Raw genomic sequence first — 27,888 nt, 5'->3', positions numbered from 1 at the left:
AGGATCGGTGGATAGATGGCGGAGAGAGAGAGAGAGAGAGAGAGAGAGAGAGAGAGAGAGAGAGAGTCTGAGAGAGAGAGAGAGAGAGAGAGAGAGAGAGAGAGAGAGAGAGAGAGAGAGAGAGAGAGAGAGAGGCAAAGAGAGCCGATGCAATATAGGAATGCAAACACACTGAAAGATGGGGACACAAAAAAAATGCACAAATGAAAACACACTGAAAACTGAAGAAAGACTTTGTTATTCATCGAGAGAAGAAACAAATATACTAAATGCCATTAGAACCATCAGAGGTAATAAGCATTCGGCGCGCATGCCCGCGCCCGTGTAGCGGACAGCAAGTGCCGACAATAATGTCTGCGGTTGCATCAGCTCCAGCGACGATAGCAGCAGTTTGAGCAGCAGTTTGAGACCGACGAAGGCATTTAGTGGGTGCGGTCCCTGGGACGCCACCCATCCTCCGCTTCCCCGGCGGCGACAGCAGCTCTGTGAAAACAAATGGCACCGATGGCCGGTGTTATCGAAGACTACGGACCTCGTGAGCGGAAGGCAAAACGAATCACTATTCGGAGCATATGATGCAAGCGGCGAGTGTCGATGAAGGCGATGGGAGCTGCGTTGAGTTTTGTTTAGATAGATGTTCTCGTTTAGAAATATCATTATCTAATGGTTATCGGAGCAGCAGTCAAAAGCAAATTTATCAGTGGCAAAAGATCTGACACGAGATGACCAATTAGGTCAACCAATGACAAAGTCCTCCATTTTCCCTATAGGCCATTAATGATCACATTCCTTCTCGTTTTATCTATTATTGTTATTGTTTAGGGCCAAACAGGGTTTGAAGAGAAAATGACTTGGAATGACGAAATGATTTTAAGTATTTTCTTTCTGTTGAAAAGCGTTGTCGCCTTTGTTCGCCTGCAAGTGAGATCATCCAATGAATAATTATTACATGTGGATGCATAAGTTGCTTTTAGACAAGAATGCTAGAAATGCTACGTATTATCAACGACATATTGATAAGTATGACGTAACTTTACCTAAAGTAACTTATAAAACATGGTTCACACCGCACACGCTAATTGCGTCCATTGACTATGGCCATTTACTGTCCGGTTACACAGTCATTGCATATTTTCTCAATGTCAAATTATAGTTCATTCGACGCGTCTCGGCGAGAGCAACACGATTCTGGCAACAGATATTTAGTCGGAAATGTCATCTCTGACCGGAAGGAAGACTTGTCCTGCGCGCGCAGGATGACTGTGTCATCGTTAGCTGGCGCCCGTGAAAACGGTGTTAAATGGCCATACTCAGACATGGGTCTGTGTTTATAACTAGCGCTAAACGAAGCAATTAACCTTGTCTCTAACGGGTGGAGGCAGACCGATGAATGCACCGCCTCTGTCGTACTTCCTTGCTGAGAGGCTTAAAGCAAAGAGGGTATGTGCTTTTAATTTGTGACGAGAGGACCAACTGATGGTGATGTAAAAATAGGCCGCATAGTTTGTAGCATGGCTTGTAGCTTCATAAGGACAGACCATATGAGGTATTTCGTCTTTATGATACCGAGATTAGGCTCGCGTATTCCTCGGCGGGTTGACATATGATCTATGAACATCACGTTCAGGTACGCACATAACGTATGTGGGTGCACCCGTCACATTTGCCATTATATTGACAGATGTGTCGTCATATCGTATTCTCATGGCATGGCCATCACTCCGATTTCTGCATTTCTTGACCTCGTGTTATGTAACGAGCCCTAGCTGGGCCTCACTCAATGCGGAATTTTTACATGCCTAGATCGTAAAATAAATGCGAATATTTGCAAGCGATTCATTATGCAATTTTACGACTCTCAAGACTATTTCAATCCACCTTTTCTGCATATAACATTTGGTCCATAATTCTTCTATTAGAAAAATAATAATTTTGAGCACTTGCTCCTTCTACGCTCACTGCCGCTTCAACCCAATATACACTATTCTGGTTGCGTAGTGGCAAGTACTGTACGCTACGCACTACGCAAATAGCGAAAAGGAAAGTGTTTTAACTTTATCTCCAGATGTTGAGATTCACTGAGACCACTTAACCCGCGCCCGGCTGGGGGTCCTGGATTTCCACGCCCTGCTGGGGGGGGGGGGGGGTGTTTGAACACCCCCCCCCCCGTCTAACTCGGCTCCTGGGCCACGTAGCGATACGTGGAAGGCGGCGTTCGAAAGAGCGCCAAAAATAATGACGAAATCACTTCGGTCACTTTTTTGGTCAGGTCAAAGGTCAGGTCACCAGAGGTCATTAAAGGCAAAATTTCGCCGATTTTCAGGTCGAATGTCGACAATTTCCAGGAAACCAACGCATAACTCGGGAACCAATAGAGCTACAGCGTCGCGGAAAAGCGCATTCGATAGCCCTATTAACGCCCTTTCTGAATAATTCTCTCAGATTTGACCTAATGTCAACGGTTTTGTCTGCAGGGGGTAAAAACTGCAAAAATAGCCTATTTTTTCGGAAAGTTTTTCTGCAATAACTTTTGACCCAAGCTTTGTACGAGCTTACTTTTACCGGCATCGTGTTCCTCTCGTCAAGACGCATCGAATGAACTATAATTTGACCTTGAAAGGTCAACTTGAAAATTTGACCTCAGGTCAAGGTCATGACCTGACCGGAAAGGGTCATGTTGCATATCAGTCGATCCGTATCGACGAGCTGAACACATTTAAGGCGTTTTCACCGCTCTAGCATGCCTCTATCAAAAGTTATTTGCGAAAAACTGTTAGACACCATTCGTGACCTGAGATGACCTCAGGGGCATACATAGGGGTCACGGACACGATTTTCATGTTCAGTGTGTTTAAACCACTTGTAATTCAGTGTTTGAGAGTGTTTATAATGTCTTTCGTCCAAAAGAGGCGCATTTCCATTTTCTCCCATTGACTTATAATGGGGAGGTCGCAAAATTGACCTGACCTTAGTTCACCGATATCAAAATTCTGAGATATACATTTTATATATACTGTTACCCTTATCAATCGCTGAAAGTTTCAAAGCGATCGTTCACTCGGTGTAGCAATGACAGACATTGAAACTTTTTATGAGGTGAGGTCACTTCAAGTGACCTGGTGACCTGACCTTGAATGACCTTGGTCTGAAACTTTCACAACATGTGTAGAATTGATGTATGATAAGGTGTGTGCCGCCGTTTTTGAGATATTCGCGAAAAACCACAAGGGGGAGGGGGGTTCAAACACCCCTCCCCCCAGCAGGGCGCGGGTTAACCCGCGCCCTGATGGGGTCTGCCGAGCAACGCGGTCTGATGGGGGGCCATTTTGCCCCCCCCCCCAAGATCTCGAGAACCACGCAACATAGCGACAAGCGGTAAACGGCGTTGGATAGCCCCAACGGGGAACTACCTTGTGACTGAATTTCATTGACCTCGGTCAAACCGATGACGTCACAGGTCAGGTCAAAGGTCGAATTTTCACCGTTTAGAGGCATTTCAAGAAATGCGTTGTAAAATCGAGTAAAATGCATTTCATTGAAAATCATCGATGGGTAAATGTTCTTCAAACACATATTTTGCTATTTGAGGTCACTGATACCAGGTCAGGTCACAGAGGTCAGGTCACTGGGGGGTCACAATATGAATGTGTCATGTGATACATGTTTTATGGTCCATTTTACATGACAAATGCGATAATGTGGGTCAGGCAGACTTTTGGGCCAGCTTAGGTCACGTTTTGGTCAAGGTCAGGTCAAGGTCAGGTCAAGGTCAGGTCAAATTAGGTCAAATTTCAAAGTTGATATTTTTGCATAAAATGGGTATCGATTCGATGCAGCTCGTCACGGGGAGTTCAATGGTGGTCTCCGTTTTGCGCTACGAGGTCTAGAATTGCTAAAAATTGAGTTCAAAAATTTGACGTCATCAGTTTTTAACAGTTTTTTCGCTATAACTTGGCCAAAAAAAGAGGTATCGATCTAAAATTTAGTGTGTATATCGAAGAGCGCAGGGACTATCACATATATTCCGTTATTTTCGAAATACGAAAATTTTTTAGAAATTTTTCGAGTTTTTCTAAAAAAAAATATTTTTTTGGTTTTTTGGGTCAAAATCCCACAATTCCGAAAATCCGAGATAGCGGTTTTGTAGCGCCGTCCTTTCTCTACACAACCCCATAAAGAACTTTAAAATTGCTTGTTAACTGTAGAATTGGTGAGCGTTTCAAGATGTCATGTTTTTTGCTCATTTTTACTCGAACATGACCTCAGTTTGACCTCAATAACTCCTGACCTGAGGTGACCTGTGACTTGAAATTTTGTGTGAAGGTGTCAAATTGATGCCCGGTAAGGTACCCAAAATTTGGCGGCGCGCAGCGCCGCCGTTTTCTCGCTATTTAAGAAAAACCACAGGGGAGCCAAAATGCCCCCCCCCCCCATTAGGGCGCGGGTTAAGCGACGAGTTCTTCCATTCAGCTGCAGCCACATCCAGTTCACTGCTCTGTGCCATTTTCACAGGCCACAAGCGAACTGAAAGTATGTACGCCAGTTAGACGGAAGTTACGGGGAAGAAAAAAGTTTCTGTTTAACATTTCGAACCATAGTCATGCTTATCTGCATGCATTCAGAGTGCAACAGAGCGAACCCAGGCGGGAACAAATCAAATCGGATCTGTCAGAAAATGCTGAGAGGGCCCTGCAGGTCAGAACAGTTTTGGATTCAGACAGTCTCGTAACGGATCCAGGCTGGAGCGGAACGGATCCAAACTGGAACGGAACGGATCCAGGACGAAATTTGTATCAACGCTAACGTTTCCAGCTGAACCTCCTCGGGCGAATTTAACCGAAACCGATTGAGCTGTTTGCGACAGATTTCCCGTCGGTCTGGCGTTGCGTCACATTTGACACTGTCAGACGCAACCGCGCAGCAATTGACGCCAGTCAGTCACGCCAAGCCTTCAACCCAAGCAACTCTGACAGTACCGGAGGATGTAAGGGCGAAGTTTTACTGCAATCTGTCTAATCGGTATTATAAAAGGGTCGGTCGTATCCAGCAAGCATACCAGTTTGTTCTCCGTTAGTTGGGTATGAAGAAACGAGTTAGGATCGAGTTATTCCACTGAAAACTAAAGTGGAACTAAAGTGTGGAACGTTTTACTTGGCGGAATTTGCTCACTTCCCCATACTATTTCATAGATCACGCCCTAGTCGATGGCTTACCATTCCTGGAATTTGCTCAGCCTTATGAAGTCATCATTTCCCTAGTGCTGTAAACATTATAACTTCCATCGTCGTTCCCCATCAAAACACACTGAGCGTCACCGGCTTACCATTCAGCAAAATATGCATATGTAGACACGATGTGGCCAAATATAGAGGAAACTTAGTGTCTCCTTTTACCATAACTGCACGTTACATAAAGGCAGCACCTCGGCTGGGACAGACGACTCGGTAAGAAACAGTGATGAATGGCTGGCTTTAGGACATGCTGATCTAAATCTTGTTATTTTAGAAGGGCATATGATCTTTTGAATGTGATTGTTTATCCGATGAGTGATTGTTTGCTCGTACCTCCTGATGTTATGTAATGGTCAATGGTCATTGGTCATGTCATGAGCTTTTTATTAAGGGCGAGCCGCAATTCAACAAGGTAAGAAATGACGTCTATCACTTATAGACAGCCCAATGACGTCTCAATCAATATCTCTAACAATGGACAGCGTCAAAGGAGGGTATTCGAAATGTAATGGAGGAACACAGGAACGCACTTATTTTTCAAAGGCTGGGATAGTATTAATCCATTACCTCATCGTGACTCATGGTTCAACGCCCAAAGTGAACGATGGCTGTTTTCATTTCTGCTCAAATCTTCTGAAATCTTCTTAAGGCCTGTAAAAAGGTTGTGCATACTTCAGCACTCAACCAATGGATGGCATGTTTTTTAGAGTAAACCCGCTATTTTGACGCATCTTTATATGGCTTTAGAGCTGTTTTTGACACGTGACAGATAGACATATGGATAAATTTACTAAAAGAGAAAAACTGTACTGAATAAAGGAAGGATGCACGCCCGAGTAATGATTATATTTTATTTAACCCGCGCATGACTGGGATGGGGGGCTCTACAGAGCCCCCCCCCCTCCCGTTTTTCGGCAATATCTTCTAAACCATTTCACGGAGCAGCACGAAGCTTGTAGTACCCTCAGCGTCATCAATTTGACACCTTGTGTTAAAATTTCAACTTTCTAGCTACCATAGTTTGGCCGGAAATGACGTCAGAGTGACGTCATGTCGGCCGATTTTGATGCAAAATATTGAATTACGGCAAACGCTCTCAAGAGCTTATTTTTAAAGCTAGATCCAATTTCTTTGCATCAGTGGACTACAAATACACGTGACTATCAAACTGTTATCTCGAATTTTCGAAATTTTGAAAATTTTGAGAAAAAAGTTTTTCAAATTACAAAAAAATGAATTTTTTGAATTTTTTAAAACTGATTTTTCGCAAAAACCTGAAGATATGTGATAAACCAAACACTGATGAACTACTCTAGCAAGTTTTAGCCCAATATCTTCAAAAATAGCTATATATTTTTCAAAACCATTTTTCAGTACGTTTTTGACGTCGTACAGAAATATAAATGGCACCATCGTGTTCCTGAGCTCAAATTGCATCTGATAGCTCCCTTTTTTGTTGAAAATTTCATTTTCAAAATTTGACCTTTTCTGATCTGAAATTGACCTGACCTCCGGTAAATTTAGCTGAAAATGACCTCAAATGACACAGACGACATTATTTTCGAAATCTACGTGTAAAATGGACCTTAAAACATGCGTCACGTGACGATAAATGATATACAATTTTCGTGACCTAGGATGACCTGGCCTTGACCTGAAAAATTCGAAGGAAAAGTTCGGTACCCTCAGGGTATTTAAGACATATATCAAGGAGTGCGTAAACCAAAAATGAGCCTGATCGGACTTGTCAGCCGGCGGCCAGAGCCTAAATTGTAAACAAGCAAAAATGCCGATAATTTTTATTTTGACCTGACCTGTGACGTCATCGATGACCTCGAGGTCAATGAAAATAGGCTTCGTTCGACAGTTTTTCCAGGGCTATCAGGCGCCGTTTGAATTTTGACGATCGGCCCAGTAGTTTCGGAGATAGGAGGGGGTCTCTGGAGAGCCCCCTCACTTACTCGCGTTATGGAAAATACCCCAGTCATGCGCGGTATAACCCTCACCCGCACATGCCATTTTCCCATCCTAGAACGCACCCAACCCCCCCCCCCCCCCCCACCCTCACCCCCCGCGCCATTTCGTTCCTGTTGGAAATAGAGCTTCGCGGTAAAGACCAAAAAGATTCTTTGGGAAGAGACGAATCCAATGATACCCAGTTTTACCTTCTCAGGTCAGTCATTGACCTTCCAGGTCAGGTCAAACTAAAAAGTGTTGCTGTTTTGGGTCACCGTTGGATATCAAGTGCGCTGCTTATCATATACCGATGACGATGCCGTTTTCTGGTGCCAAGCAAGCTAGAACCTCTTTGTCAAACTACCCAACCAGGTTTTTGCTGCTGAGGTCATTTCAGGTCAAGTTAGGTCAAGGTGAATGATATGTGTTTGTATGTCTGTGTGTGTCGGTGTGTATACTGGTCATAAAATCATGATCTGAGAAGCTTTTACCAAAAATGCAGTCAAAAAACTTCACGAAAAGTAAATTCAGCTTGCCTAAAACGCAATTATTTTAGATGACCTAGGTTGACCTTGACCCTGACCTTGACCTCTGTACATCGTCGAACAACATGTTCCATGATAGGTGGTAGGTAAGACTGGCAAAACAGGCCGACATCAAAGTGTCAAAAGCTCACAAGGCCCATAGCCAACGCAAGATGTTGAGAATTGGTCATATGGGTCATGACATGACCTAAAAAACAAGGTAATATCTCCGAAACCGAAAACTACAGAAACTTGAAATTTTCAGTAGACATCAAAAAAGGATCGAGGAGCAGCTGTACTAAAAATCAGGCTTCTAGCTCTAAAAATGTTGAGTGCAGAGCAGAAAAACTACCTGGGGGGGGGGGGTGGCAACCCCCCCATGTGCGGGCGAGGGTTAAGTAACACATTAATCGTGCGATGTAACTGATGACTCGCACACTGGCAGCTGCACGTTGCAATGACAACCACGTTGGAATGGACCAAAAGAGATTAGAAGATTCTAATAACAATAATCTACCATCAGACTGCATATGACAGAAATTTAGGCCAAAGTCAAAGTTAACACCACAAACATTACAGTCCATGTCGACGTCCGTTCGTGAGCGTCTCTTTATCTCGGTTAGCAAAAGCTGTTTGCGAACTGAGTGTCTCGATATCCAGCTCCAAACATTTCGGTTAAGTGCATGGTGTGCTCGAATACTGCATAAACAATGATCGAAGTGTACATGGGTCACTCTTGGGTTTACCCTAAATGAGAGTGAGGTAAGAATAATGGAAATGAAAGAAAACACTCCGATGTATAATTGAAAACGTTCACTGTATGATTAAAACAAATGTCATTATATTGTATGTCAAAACATATTCTAGTAAGGTGCAGATGTGCATTATTTGATTGCAACGCATAACATGTTGTTTTGGTCGCTAAAGATGCTGTTCCTAGTCGTTTCTCTCTCTCTCTCTCTCTCTCTCTCTCTCTCTCTCTCTCTCTCTCTCTCTCTCTCTCTCTCTCTCTCTCTCTCTCTCTCTCTCTCTCTTCTCTCTCTCTCTCCCTCTCATTCTCAAGTCCGGAGCTCGCAGACTCCCAATTCATGATACAGCTTCCACAGCTGGCCTTACCAGAGTTGAAGGTCCTTCACATGGCAACAGCCATCCAAACCCAAGTCGCTCCTACAAGATGCATTGCCGGACAGACCATCTGATGGCAGTAAACCTGACGTGATTTGTTACATCTACGACATGTTCATGTTTACGCCGCACAGCACTGCTGATGAGGTGCCGTACATTTGACTATCGTCGTGATGTATGAGAAACATGCTGAGAACATGACATCAGCAGCTGCAGGCGGTAATGATGTGACACTGATGTGCCCGACGTCACTGGGGGAGAGTAGGTACCAGGTGGATACAAGAGCCAGGCGGCTTATTCGTGCATTCGTGCATTGTAGGGCATTTCATTGAATGCATTGAAAGTCAATGTAAGTTATCCGTTATTCAGCCCCGCTGGAAGTGCCCCCCCCCCTCCTTTCCCTCGAGTGTTTCCATAATTCACCCCACGTCAGAAAAATACACAGGGTCCTACCAACTCAGCACCTATGTAAGCACCAACAACAGGTCATGGATAACACTGCACCTATAATTTTGCGTCTCTCTCCCACTGAGCCCATTGCGGATCATGAACCACTTGATCTCACATTTCCCCTCCCCCCGACCCTTTACACCTGTTCCACGATGTCTCATGGTTTCATTGAAAGGTTGTCTCAGATCCGACGCTCACATCAGGCCGCTTTTGAGGCAATCCCCAGCGACACGCAACGTTACAGACACCTGTGGACAGAATGAGTCGATATTTGGGAACACCTGAGCGTTGTGAAAATGCCAATACTTGGCAGAGCAGCAGCTTAGGAATTACTGGCATACCTACAGACCTAGGCCAGAGCCTTACAGCTACATTTTGGGGTGATAGGCTGTATTTTGGCGTGATAAGCTAATGTCTTGTGAGTTGTGAGTGAGCTATGCCGTTTCAGTGAGCAGAGAAAATATTCAATGTTTGATGCATACTATAGTTAGGGTGGCCACCAGCTATCTGGATTATGCTAAGAAAGAAGTGATCAGAATCGTAAGATGCAACATCACCTGTCAGCTCATCGAATTCCATTTCGCCCTCACGTGTTTCAACAAAATCAGATGCAGGCCTGAGCTCAAAATATCTCTCCTCCCTCACTATAACCTCAAAGACGTTTCCTCTTTCACCAAGACACAACTAACAATCATAACTATCGTCGACTCGTCTTTTGTGGCCTGCTTATTCTTTACAAATGTTAAGACTGAAGCTGGGGACAGCAATGCTTGTTGTTACGCTACAGGGAATTCTCCACATGCAGTGCTCCCTTTCCTGACGAGTGAGTGAAAAGTCCTCCGATTTCCGGCGCTAGGCGATGAGTTGAGCTGAGAGGTGATGAGTTGGTGAGTGTTGAGGCTCTGGAGGAACGACGGGACAGGCTACTACTCGCTGTTCTGGCTTGCTGAGTTGACGGACTGGCTGGTAATGATACTGGTGGACTGGCTGGTGATGATATTTGCAACTGACTGGTGATAATAGTGATGACAGACAGGTAGTCTCAGCGCCAGCACGGCGTGGGAAGAGAGACATGTTTAGTCTAAGAATGCACTACCGCTGCTGAATTTAACCGCGACCCTTATGTTAGACTTACCGTAAAGTGGGGCTATTTGAGACAGTGGGGCTATTTGAGACAGTATTTAAAATTGCTTTAAAATAAAAACCATTTAAAATTTATGCTCAAATTTTGGCCAGGCGATAACTGCTCGATTCCACACCTCCCCGAGGAAAAATATCATAAAAGAATCAAACGATCTTCATTTTATAGCGATTTTAAATACTGTCTCAAATAGCTCCACTGTCTCAAATAGCCTCACCTTACGGTACCGTAAAGTGGGGCTATTTGAGACAGTGGGGCTATTTGAGACAGCATTTAAAATCGCTATAAAATGAAGAGCGTTTGATTTTTATGTGATATTTTTGCTCAGGAAGGTGTGGAATCGAGCAGTAAATCGCCTGAGCAAACCTTAAGCATAAATTTCAAACGGTTTTTATTTTATAGCAATTTTAAATACTGTCTTAAATAGCCCCACTGTCTCAAATAGCCCCACCTTACGGTACACGTTTTTGTTCAATTCCAAGGCGTCAATCGTCACACGAGACTGGTGGCTATAATAGCATTGCACTGTAACTTGTCGTGCGCTACCTGTATGCACGAATGTATACCCTATTGCAAACATATAAGTTATGATTCTTCAGGAGGGATTCATCCTACGGGTGAAACCCATGACTGTTATCCAGCACTAGTGATGATGACATACAATTGAAGCACAAACTGACAATGAGCGTTTCGATAAAACATGTTGATGCATGATCGATGCATAAAATGCATTGCTGTGAGAACTGAGATGTACTTGTACCTACACCGTACAAGTTTTGGATTTCCACGCTGGTGCAAATATCTGCAAACCGTTGTCATTACAGGCTTAAATGTAAAAAAAAACAGCGTGTTTCCATAAGCTGGAAATGTTGCATATATTGTAATGGAAATATGTATATTGCTGGAATATTGCAGGCTGCTCTAAAATGTCTCACTTCACATGTCTTCTTCTCACTTTTGTGTCTTCCTCTTTCCAGCGCAGTCAGATGCGAGACACTATTTGTAGACCGGTGGGTTATCGCCCGGTGTAAATTTTATTTGCGTATCTTTCGGCAGTTTTGTCGAGGCAGTGTATTTAGCATGATGCATCACCTAGAACCAGAAACTTCCCCGGTTGTGGTTGCAGAACATAAAAATAGCAATGCCTTTTAACCATCTCCAAAAGTCATAAAGATGTCAATCAGGCCGTGAAAATAAATGACGATATGCAAGTGCTGCGAGCGGTGAATATTCGATGACACAAGCTATGCGGCACATCAAAGCGATATCTCCCTGGTAATGCTAATCTAATAAAGCATTTGATAAGCGCCGTAAAGTCATGCGCGGCAATCGTTTTTACGAGCTTGAAACGGAATATTATCAGCTAGCACTCTGCGACATTTTGGCGAAAATTTGCAAATTATTATTATTATTATTATTATTATTATTATTATTATTATTATTACTATTATCATTATTATTATTATTTTTATTATTATTATTATTCTTATTATTATTATTATTGTAATCATTTATTCAGCATCGCATAGTGCAATAGCTATGTTAGTGATAACAATAGCAGAATGCACCACATCAACCTCCAGCACGATCAGTTAATTGCAGGCATGAGAAGCCTAAATAGGCGCCTGCGAAAAAAATCAGACTAGAAATGCAGTATAATCGAACGCTTGCTCCTTGTGTCTTGCGCCCATGCATCATTATAAAAGATTAACCCGCGCCCCACTGGGGGGGAGGGCTATTTATAGCCCCCCTCCCGTTTTTCTGCAATAACTTCCAAACCGCTTGACGTATCGACGCCAAACTTTCAGTACCTTCGGCTGCATCAATTTGACACCTTGTGTCAAAATTTGAACTTCGTACCTACCATAGGTCGGCCGAAAATGACGTCAGAGTGACGTCATGTTCGGCCGATTTCGACGCAAAATATTGAACCACGGCAATCGCTCTCAAGAGCTCAGTTTTTAAGCTAGATCCAATTTCTTTGCATGAGAGGACTCAAAATTGACTGTGCTATCAAACTGCTATCTCGGATTTTCGAAATTTTGAAAAATGACGAAAAAAATTGTATTATAAAATTCAAATTTTATATTTTTACATTTTTTTCGATTTTTTTTTGACTTTTCGAAAAAACGGAATATTGGTGATAAAACGCATTATTATGACTAACTCTAGCAAGTTTTAGCTAAATATCTTCAAAAATGGCCAAGTTATACGCATTATTGCAAAAATTAACAATTATTAATTTTTCAAATCAATTTTTCACCACGAATTTGACATCGTACGCCAATATAAATAGCACCATCGTGTTCCTGAGCTCGAACTGCATCCAATAGACACCTTTTTTGTTGAAAAATTTTAACTTCAAAATTTGACCTTTTTTGACCTGAAAGTGACCTGACCTAAGCTAAATTTGACTCAAAATGACCTCGAATGACACAGACGACATCAAATTCGAAATTTTTGGCCTAAATGGACCATAAAACATGTGTCACGTGACCGACGGATGATATAATATTTTCGTGACCTGTGATGACCTGACCTTGACCTGAAAATCAAAGTACAAGTTTGGTACCCTCAGAGTATCTAGAGCATCTGTTCACGAGTGTGTGAACCGAAAATGAGCCTGATCTGACTTGTAAGACGGCGGCCAGAGCCCAAAACGTGAACAAGCCAAAATGCTAATAATTTTTACTTTGACCTGACCTGTGACGTCATCGGTGACCTCGAGGTCAATGAAATTAGGTTTCGCTCGACAGTTTTTCCGGGGCTATCAGACGCCGTTTGAATTTTGACGATCGGCCCAGTAGTTTCGGAGTTAGGAGGGGGGGCTATGAATAGCCCCCCCCCCCCCCCCCAGTAGGGCGTGTTATACGCAGACCCCATTGGGGCGCGGGTTAAAGAGGAAGTCAATTGGACAGATTTTTGAAAGAAATCAGACGGCGTTTTCATTGCATCGATCCATGTGCGATTACGTGTGCGTATAACCTTGAACGATGACGGCTACTGATTGTAGTAGCTTACAAAGCACAACGATAATTCTGATTATGATTGTCAACCATATTTCAGCATGAAGTGAACTTTACACTGTAAAAAAATCTTACAAGCCCCTTGTAGGAAATCCGCTGGCGCAAAAATGAGCATGCAGCGACGTGTAAAAATCGCCTCATATTTAGCTAGTAAGAGGGTACAAGCTTGTTTTGTTAGTAAATGACAAGCCCACGCCTGATAAACCGAGCACCCCCGTGTCAGCCCCTCGTTTCGTTATTCGGTACCTCGTTTGAAAACGAGGGCAAAACCAGCAGATCGGTACGCCGATTAGGCTCCTTAGCAGGACTCGCCTGGTAACCCAACCAGCTAGCGCCTGCTATTGCTGCCCAGTAGTAATACTAGCTCAATTGCGTCACCCCCTCCCCCTCTTCTCCCCAGCCACCCCTCCGACTGGTGGACGACCCGGCCAACGACAGCCACGACAGCGTGCCAGCCACGTTACAAAAAAAAAACATACACAAAAATAGCGTTTATTACTTATTAGCATACGATACAAAATATATAAATATATACATATTACAATATCATAGTGGAGTGGTGCAAAAGCTGATTCGAGTCACCACCAATAACATTCACAAAATAATACGGTTGCATGAGACACGATCGGGCACTTCCACGGGCTCTGACGCAACGGCACTTACAAAAGGCGAGTGAGCAAGTTGATCCTGCCATGTCAGGTACATTGTGCACTGTGCAGTCCATCAAATATTTGCCATACTTTGAAGATTCAAGCAAGTATTTTTTTTCTGGGCGAGGCTTACCAACAGAAATATCGCTGGCTTCCGGTATACCTTCATGCCTCAGTCTCCCACAACTTTGAGCAACTCTGCAAACAGAAAAGAAAATTAACTGCTGATTTTAAAATATCAGTGAGGATGGCTTTATTATCTACATCAACTGACTTTTGTATAAGATAAATCAATGTGAGGCAATATGTGTAGCTTACACATTTGGAAAAAAAGGCTGGACAGCAACTGAAAGAAAGTCCGTCTTCCAATACACTGTAAACTCATTTTGACAAGGGGTTGTCGTACAACGACGAGCGTTCGTCAAAAATACTAATAAAGGTTATGTCGAACGACGAATATCTTGTCATAGTTGGTTGAATCAACAGGGCAAATGTAAGTATCAGCCCCAGCACCTAGTCGACCATTCATAAAATTGACGAGGATTATGGAGGCTATTGTGAAAACTACCAGGGTCTTATTCGTAATATGGAACATAGATTTGCTTATGATTTGTAATGTATATCCTTGTCGAAAGAACCAGCTACACCATTGCAAAAATACTTGATACATACTTATGTACTCTATGTCCTTGTCGAAGGTATCAGCTACACCTTTGCAACACGGACTTAGTTACGTTAGTTAGACGTGTTAGTAGTAACATACACAAAGCTGTTACTTGTTATATAGGTGGCGCCAAAAACGTTTCCGGCCGTTTCATTTTGAAAGTTTCAGTTGCGCACCAACCGCCGTGCAGTGATGTGGCCTCCTGCTCACTTCCGTGAAAAATGGTAGGTGATAACAGTGTTCGGTCGTTTATGTCATTTTTTAATGAAATGTATGTCTTCCAACTGATAGTAATGCAGATTGAATCAGAGAAATTTGCTGAATAAGTGCGTGATGTATGGAAGTAAGCACAATGTGTTCTGCTCCAGGCCATATTGTTCTGCATATGCTATAATATAGCGATGCTTTCTTTCAGGCTTTCATCAGGAGCGAAAGCTCCAGCTTGCAAGCAAGGGTCGCTACACTGAAGACAGCAAATGGCAGAAACTCAAGAAGTCTAAAAATGAAAAGGCACCTGAATTCCAAGGGGCTAATGAATTTGAATGCCCCTTAGATTCGAATGGGTTTGCCCCTTACACTGTAAAAAAAGTTTACCAACTAGTTAGTTATCCGGCCACTTTTCACTAACCATAGGCGTGTAAGCAAAACACGCATTTCATGACTAAGTGTGTTTTCAATTACACGCAAAAGGTTGAATAGCGTGTTTTGAAACACACCTCCTAGTTTTCGAATATTTGCCAGGTTACTAAGATAAGCCGTGTAAGCGTGTTTATTGACTATCATCGGTGTGTTTTGTTAATAACTACAGACGTGTTAGGTAACACATGTGTTTGTCACACGGCCACTTTTCACTAGCTATATGCGTGTACGCAAAACACACATATTGCGTGTTAGCTAACTAAGCTGTGCGTGTTAATAAACTAAATGCATTTTTGAGAACAGGCGTGTAACTTAACTAATGTGCGTGTTAGTCACCTCTTTTCACAGCCGCCCCCCCCCCCCCCCAAAAAAAAAAAACGAATCGAATTAAACTCATCAAACATGTTTATTCAAAACTGCATTCAAGCTCCTTTCAGCAAGCTTACAACTGCATACAGTAATATTTCTCTTATTGTACTAAAAATGAACCTAAAAAAGTAATCTTCTGTAGGAAACTGCCGAGCGGCAAAGGCGCTCCGTTCTAAAGTTACGTTCTAAGCTATATAGCCTGCAGGAATCCGCACCAGCCATGACACCATACAGGCTCCAAATACCTATTACGAAAACATTGAGAATGCTTCATTTCTGTCGATATGGGTACACTAAATTGCAACAAAAGGGCAAAAATTCCCTGACCGAACAATGGTGGCTCATGTGACTACAAACATTTTATTTGACAATGGGTACAGTGACAGGAATTGCATAAAACAGCACCTCACCGCGTTCACTGGTTGAGTGCCCAACCAAAAATTAGGTACATTTAATTTCTTGTTCAAAGCTTAATGCGGTTTTAGTGTGCAACATGCTCATTGTTCAGTCCGTCATATGTACTTACAGACGTCAATTGACAGTCAACAAATGAACAGTGTCTCCAACCTGAGACCCTCTAAAGCCTGGTTGGAGGTTCAATTGAAAAGAGAATGAGTGACATAGGTACATAAACCACACTAAAACGCCAGCAATATCTGCACTGATCTTTCCCATAATCACTCACCATACCAGTAAGGATGAAAGCCATGTCCAACAATCCATATCATTTCACTGTTTGACTTCTTATTATTCTTATTCTTAACACCACAGCAGCTCCTTATATACTGCACACACGCAACACTTACACTTTGTATACGCCACCCTTCACAACGCACACGTCCTCTCCCTTCTCTGACTTGGCACAGACTGAACATGGCGGGCGCAGAGGGGCGCACAAAATGGCGAACTTTTTCAATTAACTAAGGTCTTTGTAATGCTACAACAAAAAGGGTAGTAAGAAAACTAAGATTGTAAGTTACAACATGCGTTTATTTTGTTAATTAACACGTTACTCAGAAAAAAGGCAAAGAAAGCATAAACAAACATGTTTGTCAAATAACACGGCATGGTTTGCACGGATAATATTTGTCAGCTTACAATGATGTTAGCTTTTCTGCTTGGATGAAATGGATGTGGTGTAAGGTTGCAAACATATGTGTTATCTGACCCGTTTTTTGCAACAACGTGTGTTTTTATACTAGATTTTGCTTGAAGAATTAACTAACTGGTTTGTTAGCATTTTTTACAGTGTAAAATTCGTGTTCCGCAGACTTAGAAATAACATATTTCCGAATCAAGGCATTCCTCGATGTTGCGAGTCCCCAAACCAGTTATTGCGAGGCAGGGAACCCAAGATGACTATCTTAACTCAAACCTAATGCATGTAAACGTGTGATTCTACAGTGTACTCGTAAGTGATGACGCTCATTGCCTTTTCGCATGCGTTATTGCCCTTGCCCCTTGGGTCATCAGTGTCATCACCATTGTGTGTGTAATGTGTATGTACCATTTTAAATACATGACCTACTTTCAGTAATGCTGTTTTGCTGTAATAATGAAACTGCAGAGCGGCGACCTGCGATTGGTGGAGAAAACTGACGAATACAAGGGAGGTCTTTGTAAAACGTTACAAGCCTGAGACTAGTAGATTGCTTACAAGTACAGGTTTGCTGCACGTAGACATTACTATGCTAACTAAGATTTGCATTGATTTGACTGAACAAGTACACGGCTCAGCCCTGTTAAATGCAAACATGCGCAGGTCTTTGCCTAGTAGCCGCATGATTATAACTAGGAACACAGTCGTTCACACAACAATGACAAAGCAAACTTTGGTAGCTAGTCTAACGAACTACATGTGAGTGGGTTGTAAGAACAACTACCATGACAAACAATAGGGTCGTTCGATGACATGGCAAAGGGTGCGGGGATTTGCGCTAAATAATTTTCCTTGTAAAAGTAACAAACGTTTGTTGAAATGAGTTTACAGTGTAGTCGGAATTCAAACGAAATAGTGGCCCACAACGGTCAAGGGGTGAATTCTATGACGCAACATGTGTTCAGAATATTACAAAATAAATACAATGTCGCCCATTGCTACGTAAATATCATACAATATAACATACCTTCGAAATATCCCAGTCCGAGAATTTCACAACGCACCGTGCCACAACACAACCGCACCAACCGCCGGCAGCCGCAGAACTGAACAATGGCGGCCGGAAATGACGGCCCCGCCGGAAGTGAAGGACGCGTTTTAGAAGCAGTCTCAGACTCGTCGCTGCTCACCGTAGCAGGGATTTATGAGGCACTACCGAATCAAAGTCGTTTCGCCTCATTCGGCAACACGAAAACCCTACCAGGACCAGTCCGATGATGAGTTTCCGACTAGGTGGCGTGTGCGCAGGATTATATTCAAAGCACGTGCAGGGCGGTGCCTCATTAGCCGACATAATAATAATATGACACTATAATGAAACACGCATGTAACTAGCATGCAACAAGCTTCTGGCGGATTTAATTATGAGACTATGCGTAGTTATCCGACACAGCGCGAAATCTGTTGATAAGCAGGAAGGGGTGTTAGGGAAGCATTTAAGTTATTAGGTTACCGTTTGTAACCAATTGTTTCACGAGGCCACTCTTTAACTAACAACTCTCAGGCTGATAATGTCCCTATATATAACAGCAAGGTACAATGGACGACCGTGTAACCCACTCCTTGTCATAGAATTGGCTCGTGACATTTTTTTACAGTGTAGACGGCTTTTACATTTTATATCTGACGAGGAAGAAATATCAAATTCTTATCTACATTGTGCGTTCCACAATTATCCACAAGTTTTAACATAAACATCACAAAGTAGCTGTGTTTTTAAACACAGAAGGCGTGATATATGTCAACGTGGCGAATGGGAGGAACATCGGATACTAGTTAAAGGTAGTGTGCCACCTTTGAAAGATTTCCCATTTTATTTTTCCTGGGATAAGAAGCTTCTGTTTTTACCTAATATCGCAAAGAAAATCAAAAATGGGCCTGGAATAGTGCCTTTTTCGCCTAAAAGCAGGGGTGAAAAAAAGTTCCGACTCGCCGACGCACGCAGGTGACAGCTTATGACATTTGATGAGACAGCTAGAGGCTTGTCAAATTGATAATTGACAACGAAAAGCTATTAACAGTCATCACGCCCACAACCCCTCATAATTCACATTCATTCCAAAGCATAATGCATATCCTAATGTGAAGTCACGTTAAAATCATACCAGCAAAAATATAGCAGACGCGTCCACCAGCTTCCGACATCCCTGCTGGCCAATGAAAAAGGCCGGCCGTGTCGTGAGTATACCGGTGGGTTCGATGAGTCAGCTACAATTATGGCGCGGTTCTTATAAATAGTGGCTAGTGATTGTTGCAACACATTTTATCACAACGTAAATGACGTCATTAAATTTGTGAATTATTTTTTCATATCTGTAACAGTCCATGTAAAAACAGTCATTTGTTATATATTTAGATTGTTTAATCCCCAAGTAATGTTTTCATGTGCTTTTTGAGCTAATTGCTAAAATACTCATAAGTTTTATTTGTCAACGACTCGCGTTTTCTAGCAAGCAGACCAAGTCAACTAACGAACGCAAGCTGTTTCTAGCAAGTAGCCAATAGGTCACATTTTGAAGTTTATCAACCTGAATAAATCAACTAATTCAAATGGGGTGACCCGTGCTCACGAGAATGATCGCAGACTCTACAGGGTTGGGCAGATAAATTGGGACAAATTTCAACTTCCTCTAAAACGAGTATTTTTTGAGTGATAAAGATAAATTTTGAACATAAATATAGGCTAATGAATATTTTTCCATGTTATGCAGGTTGCGTTGTAATTTTGAGTCGGCTGGTCACAGAACGTGGCCTTAAGCAAGCCACTACCAACTTAGTCCGCGCCCACATGCATGCCAATATTCTAATTATGCTCCATCAAATGGCTGAAAGTAGTGTGTATCGAACAGACATAAACGTTGGAGGAAGAGAAGATGTTGACTCATCCTTACATACTTATTGCATTGACACCGGCCGCTCCCCCGGTTTTCCAGGGGGGCTAAAAGGCAAAATTCAGTTAAATCAGAGGATCCTCTCGAAAACAGTGGCGCGAGCTTACAACGAAGGTAGCCGCGCCATGAGAAAGCGATATACCAGCACCTCAAACATGTACTCTTATGCATTGATGCATATCAACCTGTCAACATAGATGTTGAACCAGCTGTGACGTTAAAAAAAATTGTTTCCTCTTGAAGGGCTTGGAGAAGCGAGCAAGCACGTGCAGGTCATTTCTGACGATGGTGTCCCCCATAACCGAGCATATGAACAACTGCAAACACCATGTAACATCGCAACCAGCCCAGAAGACGTGATATTAGTTCCAAAAAAAAAACATGCAGCAGACATCGGTGATGGCATTCCACTCGGTGACTTCTGACGGTCACGTGGGGCCCCCTTATTTTACGGAATCGGGAGGGGGTTCGCCATTAAAGGGTACCTAACCATTATTCCGGCAGTTCGAACCAACAAGATGGAAGAAGGCAACATCCTGCATGGGGTGATGCTCTTCGAGGAGTCAGCTCCCCGGCATACAGTAAATTAAATACAAAATCTCCTGAAACGGAGGATCCCGCAAACTGTACCCAAGGGAAAATGCCCCCTTCCTCATTAAACCTCAGCCCACACAAGTTCTGGTTGCTGGGGCGTTTTTGCGGGTGAGTCTAACGAACGTCCCCATGTGACTGTGACGAGCCTCAGCAGTGCCAGTCGGCTACAATTACGAGCCATTTCAGACGGGAGATCTCGCCGCGCGTGCAGTCAGTCCAGGCACCGACAAGGACTGATGCAGGTGGACCACGGTGACCATATTTAGTGATAAATGTGTAAAATTGGTGTGACAATATGTGATCCAAATTTGAAATGCCTATGTTTACAAATTTCTAAGCTACGGCGTTTTAAATGCAAATACGTATTTTGTCCCAATTTATCTGCCCAACCCTGTATGTCCTGTTTGTGTGGCGGGATTGCGGTCGTTGGCGTTTTTGGTAATTTGTGTTCCACGTGGTTCATGGTTGTGCTCCACTGAAGATGGGAAAAGCCAGACATCGGACACCAACACAAACACCACGAATAATGCAAGTGGTGCCTCTGCATCTGTCTTATCTCAATCTCAGTCTCTGCAAACATATCAGGTAAGTCAAAGCATTTGGTTGGCTACCATTTTGCACGAAACCCAGCCGATCTTCTAGGGCGTACGGGGTAAATATTTCCCTGCACCCCACGAGCCGCCTCGCATCTCTCCGAGCGGCGCCGCCCGGGCCCATGTAGCGCAGTTGGTAGCGTCTCGGACTACGGATCCGTGGGTCGTGAGTTCGCATCTCGGAGGCGACGCATGTTTATGCGATGAAGTTCGAATCAGGTTTGCATTATAGAGAGGAAAAGTGTTTAACGGTGAACATATGTTATTTCTAATACCAGCTTGATCCTGAGGTCGATAACAAGTAAAAGTGCTACCTTGCTCAGCTGATATCAAACAATACTTTTCGTTTTTTTTTTAGCTAAATGTAAATTAAATTAGCGGGGTATTTGTTAACGGTGATTCTATTCCCGAAAAAAAAAACACTACAGATGCCCGATTTAGGTACTTACGATGTTATACCAATGCGTAGCGCTAGTCACAATTCCTCTGCGCAATACTCGGCCTCACAACCGACACAGCGAGGTACAATCACTAAGACTTTTCGAATTCAACTGACCAGTAGGATCTTCGGGGAGCCATCGCCGGCGCCATAAACAGACCTCGGACGTTTTGGGATGGTAGGACTCCGCCGTATCGTCATAAACCGTGGGCAAGGCAAGGCCGTATAAGAGGGACAAGGGACTGCGGTCTTCGCCGCTCGCCATGGGCCTAACAACCGTATCTATTGGTGTCTCGAACAAGCTGAGATTGTTGGTGCTACATACTAATCAACTACTCTCTAACCGAACCGAGTTTTACAAGGAGCATGCTGAACGTCACTCGACGAGAGCCATCCGTGTTTTGAGGATTATGATCAACCGTTGTTCCATCTCCTTTTCTGGAAAACATTCACCTAAATGGAATGGCGGATGATCATCTTGTTTGTGATGCTTCTCTTCGTGTCGAAACGACCTCAAGCCATGCATTAAATAGAACGAAAATTTGCTTCCGCTTTTGAACGGACAATACACTCAGCGCTGTTCTACAGCTTCTTCCTATCTACGTGTCAGTCAGTAGCGGCGGAACACCTTCAATTAAGGGAGGGGGGGGGGGGGACTGCCGACTTTTGGTCCCATTCTTTCCATGCAACGCCCATAGGGCTAATGTTAAAATGCCAAAATCAAGGGGGGGGGCACTGGTGCCCCGGTGCCCCCCCCGTTCCACCGCCTATGGTGTCAGTGGTTTGTGATTCCAATAACTGCAGCACAATGATGTGAGTTGTGACTGTCGAAAATTGATTATTTCATGATAGGCGTACATTGAGGTCCTCAGCGCATCTCAAACTTCATTTAGCTACTGCTCAAATGTCAAAATTAGGCGTGAGTCAGCTGGACCTTCCGTCGGTGACAGCCTGAGACATTTTTTCACCCCTGCCTAAAAGTTTATCGGTTTTTCGATATGTATAACAACTGTAGTGGGCTGACCTGCAAACAGGCGTCGGCAACAATCGCGAATGCGGCGCACATGTGACAATAAGCAAAGGTCATTATAGAGTTACGACGTACGGGAATGAGTTATCAGCTGTCTAATCGTAGACAACACAATGCCGAGCCTTAAACTGTAAGCCTGTATTGGTATTGTTTCTTTTATTTGGCTGTCGAACATTATTTATGGTTTGAAATATGATTTTATGTAAAATAATTGATATGAAAAAGCCGTCTCTTAAGTTATGACCCCATTTCACCACACGCAAGTGGCAGAAATGACAATGATCAGCTGACGCATTTTTCTTGGCCGAAGTCAGAGCGCGCGGCCCGACGCACCACCACCGCACCACAAAGTATGAGCAGAAGCCGCGCCCAAAGCCAGGGCCCCGGTAACGTGAGGTAGCCGAGTCGGGGCAGCGTGCGCTGACCCAAGCCGGGGCCGCAGCTTTGGGCGCGGTCTACCGCATCCCCGCGGGCAGCCCCGGGCTATCACATGACACCGGGAGGACGCGCGGCCCCGGCTTGGGTCAGCGCACGCTGCCCCGACTCGGCTACCTCACGTTACCGGGGCCCTGGCTTTGGGCGCGGTCTACCGCACCACCTAACAGGCGTGTTCGAAACCGCAGGAGATGATGATGAACGGGTTTATCGAAACTTGATTGGGTGAGCCTATCGGTAATAGCGATTTCAGTGTGTGCATTTATTGTTCATAGTGGTGTGAAATGTGGTTGGGGTACGACCGACAACCCGTCGAGGCGAATTTCGCACTGGGGTACTCAAAATTTGAAGAATTTAAGACGTTTCCATGAGTTTTGAAGGTATGGATAAGTTCTAAAAATCCGGTTCTCCCTATCTGGGCCATTAACTTCATACGGTCCAGGAAAGCTGGCACACTACCTTTAAAATTCATCGCATTGTGGTATAGGTATTTACGAGTGAAGCTCGAGCCATGCTCAATGCCTTACATATTGTGTGGGTCTGGGTATTAGCATGCCTGAAACAGGATTCGCAACCACAAAACTCAGCACTCCTGCCAAACACGTGCGTCGTTGAATCGTCAGTTGTTCTTGTGCATGACTGAGCGGCACAGCTTCTGCTTCTACCCTGAGACAAGTACCTAAGCAATAAAATTTATCGTCAGTCATCAGTGATTAAACTCACCCGCTGATAAGCAAAAGGCTCCAGTAAGCTTCAAGTTAAAATACCAGTGGTCGGATATTCTGATCGAAGTTTGATTGATTTTGTGTTGACGTTTTCATAGCCTTATTATTGGACAAATCCATTTTGCACTAATGTATACCAGCGAATGCCAATGAAGAATAGGTAGCTGCCAAAGAACCAAAGAACAATTCTGAACTGTCATCCTAAGAGATTTTAAGTACGAAGTTGCTGCCGCAATGCAATAAAGTCATTACAGCACATACTGCTTAGATGCGTATCGATAGGAAGGTATAACATTAGCCGTATCGAGGGTTTCTATTGCTGCTCATATCCATTCATAACATAACGTATACCATCAAATTCTATTACGGTTTTGCTGCCAGTTCGTCTCTTTTATACAATTTGTTTTAGTTTGGAGCAATCAATCATCCTCTAAAGCTCATGATGCACTTGTCACATGACATGCATATTGCATACCGTGCTTACTTTGAGGAATTTGGCGCTATTGTGCTACAGCAACCATGGTGTTCCCGGCAGTATATTAAATGCGATGTATATTTGATACTTTTGGAGCCGGTTATGCAAGCATATACATATACGACGTCAAACAGGACTTTAAGGACATGACAGATTTGTGCAGGACTCTTCACTGGTATCAGCGGCGGTGCTGACGAACGGGTTGGTTTTCGCAGATATATCTGCAGCTCATATACGTATCGGGCGCGCTTTAGCGTAGCTTTACATTTATCCTTGACACACATTTTCGGAGAACTTTGCTCTCCTGCCGGGTCAGATCGCCAAGCTATATCACGTTAGGTAACGTATGGCCGATATCGACCATTTTTACATCTAGGTGAGGCTTCCGCCTTCTAAAGTATGTGACTATTATGCAAGTTACAAATGAAGTATGTATAAGCGTTAATTGATTTCATTGGAGTCATGTGGCTGCAGCCACAGTGGGTGCCTCGAGGTCAAGGTCATGCAATGTCATGCAAGACATAGATTATGTAAATGCTATTTTCCGGATTCAACTCAGTCATGATTCGTCCTTTTTAGCTGTCTCCATGCAAATCCGAATTATTTCCCTCGTGAATCTGGCAATGACGGAAAATTTAAAACTTTCGAGTGAAGCAGAATATAACTTCATTTTTTTCGCCTACCAAGTACCAACATAGTTTAGCTTTCGTTATATAGTTTTTATAGCTTCACTTGCCATGACATTGAGTTACAAAAAAAAAACGAAAAAAAATCGAAAAAATATAGGGCTACAGTGTGTTAAGTGTGAGTGGACATCATTTCAAAGCTGCGTGACACAACTGAGACTCAGCCATCATGCCGTTGCCAGCGCATTTGTATACCATTGGTGAAAACCAGCTGGAAAGGGAATTCCACTGCTTACAATGGACATATACAGTGTACTGTACAGCTGAACTCCTCGTAGCGATAAAAAGATGTGCTAGCTTTCATCATGTCATGTTTCCTGTGGTTCCACCTCACCATCACGAAACCGTTGCTAAACTGACTCTACATATACAGGCAGCATTCCGACAATGGTAACTCCTTTCCGAGACATAGTTAACGATAACAACGTGCATGACCAATGACCATGGGCCAGCTCACCTTCTTTTTACAAAGCTGCATGCAGATTCTTTAGCGGATCATCATGAAACTGCAGCATATGCATACCACAAAATTACCTCTTGGCTCTTACATTTGTTTTTAATGTTAATACGAAAAGCTAGCGCTATTTTCATTCCAGCAATGATGGCAGGACCGAGTCTTCCATTAACTTAAAGACACAGTCATCAGTGTTGCGCCCGCCAGTGACTTGTAAAACTCGTGTAGGAAAACTCGCTGTTAACTTCTATTTCACGGTTTCTGGAGAACATATATGAGACAATTTAGATAACATAACTCAACGGACATAAATAAATACAGACGAACTTCTTGCATCAGCCGAAAGCATAAACAAACAAGCATAAAAAGGAACATACACTCACCAAGAATGTCGGATTTATAGGCGGGTCGCAGAAATAATTCGTATCGTTCGGTGGCTTCGTTCATCCGTAATGTCGTGTCGTTCTATCGCTTCGCTTTCGTCACAAAATAAACCATATTAATAACCGAGAAAATAACTTAACACTGACGAAATAATACCAAACCAATTTCCAACTGCCAAATCCAACACAAAACACAGTTTTTCGATTTTAACCTAAATTGCATGCTCCGAGAGAATATTCAAAAATACTAAAACTCGAGCTGGCTCATGAGACGCTTTTTCGGGGGGTCTCCGGTCACGACACCCTCCCCTTTGGACCGTCGTACGTCCAAATCATCACATCGATTAGAACTGTCCGCCTAGTCTGAGCATGTAATACGCATCATGAACAATCGGCCATCACTTCTTGGACTTCTCCGTTGTTTAGTAGTTTCCCGTCTGGTCATCATCAGTTTGTTCGTTCGACAAGAGCTTCACTAGTTTGGTTATGGGTCTGTTGAGATGTGACCCCCGGCAGAGGATCGTCGCCGACCGAACGAGTTTGTCCGTGCTCATCTTGACGGCTTCTACTTTTCCCATTGGCCATTGTCCCCGCGGTACTGATGAGTCAACTAGTAGGACGATGTCTCCAATCTCCAAATTTTGTTTCTTACGAGCCCAGTCTTTTGGACGCTTTTGTAGCAGTGGCAAGTATTCAGCCTGCCACCTTTTCCAAAATATTCCTGCCATATATCTTGCTTGTTTCCATCTTTTCATGCTAACGTTGTCGGTTTCTTGCCAAATTCCCGTTTGTAAAAATCCTCCCGGTGCTAGCAGCAAAAGATGGTTGGGTGTGAGTGGGCCGGCGTCGGTTGGATCCATGGACACTGGGGTCAACGGACGGCTGTTCATAATATTTTCTGCCTCACACAGGAAAGTTCTGAGCGTTTCGTCCGTCAGCAGCTGCGTGGTTAGCAGCGACTCCATTATCCTTCTTGTTGATCGGATCATTCTTTCCCACACACCTCCGTGGTGAGAGGCACCTGGGGTATTGAAAATCCATTCGATCCCTTTCTTTGCTAGTTCTGAATAAATGGTATTTGTAGAATGCAGTTTCTTCCACTCGTGCTGCAATTCATTGTTCGCTCCGATGAAATTGGTACCATTGTCGGACCGGACCACTTTGACGTTGCCTCTTCGGGACATGAATCGTTTCAAAGCGCAAATAAAAGAGTCCGTAGAAAGAGCATGAGCCACCTCGAGATGAACGGCGCGTGTGACCAAGCATGTGAAGATAACTCCGTATCTTTTCTCTTGCCCTCTTCCCCGCTTCACATAAAACGGACCAAAACAGTCGACCCCAGTCCGTGTGAAAGGGGGCTCTAACGCTCTAACCCTATCTGTGGGCAGTTCAGACATCTTTTGGTTCTCTGGCTGGCGGAATCTTTTCCGACAGTGAAGGCAACTTTTCAGCACCTTCCTCACGGCTTTGTTCCCATGAATGACCCAATAGTTTTGTCGTAGTAGGCCGAGAACGTGCTGGAGCCCTTGATGTCCCGATTGCTCATGTACATCTTGTATTAGCAGACGGGTGTACCGAGAATCATAGGGAAGAATGATAGGATGTTTCGTATTGGCTTCTAACAGGGCGTTTTCGAGACGCCCGCCGACCACCATAATCCCGTCCTTCAGGATCGGATTGAACCGTTGCAGGCTGCTAGACAACTTCACAGATCTACCAGCTGCCAGGGCCTTCACTTCTGAACTAAATTTGTCGTTCTGTTCATATCGAACTATTTCGAGCTCACCAGCTTTGATCTCGTCCATCCTCAAATGACTGTTACTGTTTTGTGGCGCTCTGCCATGTAACAGGGCATGGCGTATCTTCAGCAGCCAAGCAACTGCTCTCATTGCTCTCCATCTGCTACTATAGTGGCTCATGAGTCGTGCGACGGGATGTGAATCCAGAGGCTCGATATTAACGCAGCTTGTTTTTAAATCAGCAGGTCCGATCAACAAAGAAGCTGTCACGGGTTGTTCCTCTCTATGGGAGTGTCGGTCTCTTCTCACTTCCATGTCTTGGGAAATATCGCCTAGATTTTCTGGAATCGCAGGCCATTCGCAGCTCTGTTTCCACAGGAAATCGGGACCGGTGAACCATTTACTCTTCATGATATCGTCCACACGCGCTCCACGTGACGCAATATCTGCGGGGTTCGAGTGACTCTGGACGTATCTCCACTGCTGCGGTGAAGTTCCTTCCCGAATGAC

The 27,888-nt window shown here is 43.7% G+C and overlaps 1 long non-coding RNA gene across 1 annotated transcript; it reads right to left on the bottom strand.

The window, feature by feature from the left end:
- Nucleotides 1–218: 218 nt before the first annotated feature.
- On the bottom strand, nt 219–27,870 carry LOC122371531. Its single transcript, XR_006254751.1, has 2 exons — nt 25,640–27,870; nt 219–483 (listed from the first exon to the last, which is right to left on the bottom strand). It is a non-coding gene; the product is annotated as an uncharacterized LOC122371531 (long non-coding RNA).
- Between the last annotated feature and the right edge of the window lie 18 nt (nt 27,871–27,888).

The sequence above is a fragment of the Amphibalanus amphitrite genome, unplaced genomic scaffold, assembly GCF_019059575.1.
Source record: "Amphibalanus amphitrite isolate SeventyFive unplaced genomic scaffold, NRLGWU_Aamphi_draft 001254F_arrow, whole genome shotgun sequence".
NCBI classification, from domain to species: domain Eukaryota; kingdom Metazoa; phylum Arthropoda; class Thecostraca; order Balanomorpha; family Balanidae; genus Amphibalanus; species Amphibalanus amphitrite.
This window is presented reverse-complemented; position numbering and strand designations above follow the sequence as displayed.